The sequence below is a fragment of the Pundamilia nyererei genome, unplaced genomic scaffold, assembly GCF_000239375.1.
Source record: "Pundamilia nyererei isolate P.nyererei 1_Seehausen unplaced genomic scaffold, PunNye1.0 scaffold00502, whole genome shotgun sequence".
Taxonomy (NCBI): domain Eukaryota; kingdom Metazoa; phylum Chordata; class Actinopteri; order Cichliformes; family Cichlidae; genus Pundamilia; species Pundamilia nyererei.
In genome coordinates, this window is record NW_005187903.1 from 178,915 (window position 1) to 181,192 (window position 2,278).

At 41.4% G+C, this 2,278-nt stretch overlaps 1 protein-coding gene across 1 annotated transcript in view; it reads left to right on the top strand.

Annotated features, from left to right (window-relative positions):
• Nucleotides 1–477: 477 nt before the first annotated feature.
• Nucleotides 478–2,278, top strand: part of LOC102196145 (programmed cell death 1 ligand 1-like) — a 7,309-nt gene continuing 5,508 nt past the window's right edge. Inside the window, exon 1 of the mRNA XM_013916183.1 lies at nucleotides 478–519. The gene's annotated coding sequence lies outside the window, so the exon portion shown is untranslated. The remainder of the gene's footprint in view (nucleotides 520–2,278) is intronic.

The following is a 2,278-nucleotide window of genomic DNA, read 5'->3' on the forward strand; positions in this document are numbered from 1 at the left end:
TTTGTCAAAGTTGTCAGAGTTTAAAAGACAGCCTGGATTCTGCAAACCTCCTTAAAGTTACCACCAGCACAGCCGACAGGAAGGACGACTTTCAATGAAAACTACATGTAAATATTTTAATATGATAAAAAAGCTGCTGAACAGGAAGCTCAGCTTCCTGTTCATGAACTTTAAGACTTCAGGCATGTTGTCTCGTTGCATTTTTGGACGTTGCCCGATGTCCTGCTGGCATAAAATAAACACACTCTGAGAGTTTCCAGCTTGACCAAACAGATGTTTCCATACAATGATTATTATGGATATATTATTTCTGACTTTCTCTATCTGGAGCAAACACAAGAAAAAAGTGCTGCCTGTCCTTGTTGAGTTTCTTAGTTTGATTCAGTGAGAAGAGTCTGGAAGAGGAGCTGAGGAGGAGCAGGAAGGAGAAGCAGGAAGGAGGAGCAGGAACTAGCAGTAGTTTCGCTTTGTCAAAAGGAGGACTGCAGCTCACCTGTGGACTCCACCCTGATTGTTTGAGTGAGTGAAAATTCATTTACTTCTTTCTTTAACCAGGTTTGTCACACAGTTCTCTTATTCAGCCTTTAAACAGACAGATCTGAGTCTACAGTTTAAAACACAGTGAATACAATGTGACGCAGAGCTTTGCAGACCCGGTTTAGTTAAATCAAAGATGGTGGCAGCGTGTGTGTAGGACACAGTCAGCAGGAGTTCAGGGGGAAGATATTTACTCTTATTATTTATTTAACATATTTACTGAGCTGCTGTAACTCTCTGTCTGGTCTCAGTCTGGTGAATACAATGTGATGATGGGAATTGTGGAGCACTGCTGTCATGATTTAAATCTGGGGTCAGGCAGGGCCCGAAACTGGTGCTTTAAAATAAATATGATGATAATAAGAACTGAATTACACATTCAAACGCAGAGCTCCTGCTGTAACCTTCACTCTCTAGGTTTCTCCTTTTCTTCACTCATCTCAAATTTCAGGCACAAACACGTCACAAACAACACGAGTGATACTGGTGTTGGTATCTGATTCATATCAGCATGATGGGATTGATGCTTTAGTTTGTTTCTAAAGGAAACATATCTGCACATGTTCCCTGTTTTGATCTTTACCTGTCCTGTGATCATGTGACAAAAGGCCTGAGAAAATACATTTAAGCTGCAGCGAGTGAGAAAGAGGAAAACGAGGAGGTGCATTGAGGTACCTCCACACCATGGAGCTGAGTGGAAAACAGAGCAAACAGCGATGTGTTTGCTTCAAATTCTCTGCTGTGGCAAAACCACCGACCTCAGACATGAAGTCTGAAAGCAAAGCTCCACTTTGATTTGAAAAGCCTGTTTAAAAACAAGCTAGCCCTCTTTAGCACGCTTTTGCCCTCAAACAACAAAAGTTTGGTGATTATGCTGTGCTTTAAAGTTTTTTTTCTTTATGTTGTGACACCAACACCTCAGTGTTGAGTAAAATGATGCGTAGCAGAGAGTTTGACCTTTGACCCGAGGATGGAGCACTCCTTCCAGGTGCCAGATCTGCATGTGGCCGTGTTAGCTACAGCTAAGCTAAGGCTGATATCATTTTTATAAATGTTTACATTAAAATAATCAGTTTTCTTAATATGTGCATCCACATGTTGTTTACAGACAGATTCTGGTCCTTTGTTCAAATATAAACCAGGAACCCCAAACTCTCAGAACGTAGGGTAATATAACACTAACATTAATGCCACGGAGGGCTAGTCTCACCCAAAGTGCTTTAGAGACGGGCACATTTACACTCCAGGTGTCTAAAAACAAACAGTTTCAAAATGCATGAAAAGCTCAAAGGTGTGATTTTTCCCATTATTTCTAATAAAAAACTAATCTCACAGTGATTTAATGATCATTCAAATGTGTTCACAAACTGATGTTTAATCTCATGAATCCTGGCACACTGCTCTCCACCTTTAAAACTTGATATCGTGGTACCAGTATTTACTCAGTACTGGAAGATAATCCAGTTCTGCATTGTCACACACTGCTAGAAAGAAAGGAGGGAGCTTTGATAACCAAGCTCACCACAGCCAGGTGTAGCTCATGAAATAAAGCACAGCAGAGAAACCAGAACAGACACAAGCAGACAGACACGCTTGTGTGAGTTTTTTAAGGTGGACTTGGACACAATACGAACAGGCTGTGTGGGCGTTCTCTGTCTTGCCTGGAGGGGTGAACGGAGGAAGCCTCGGCTGAATCCAAAGACGTCATGTTTGAAAATGTGTTTCTGTGCAGTTTCCATGG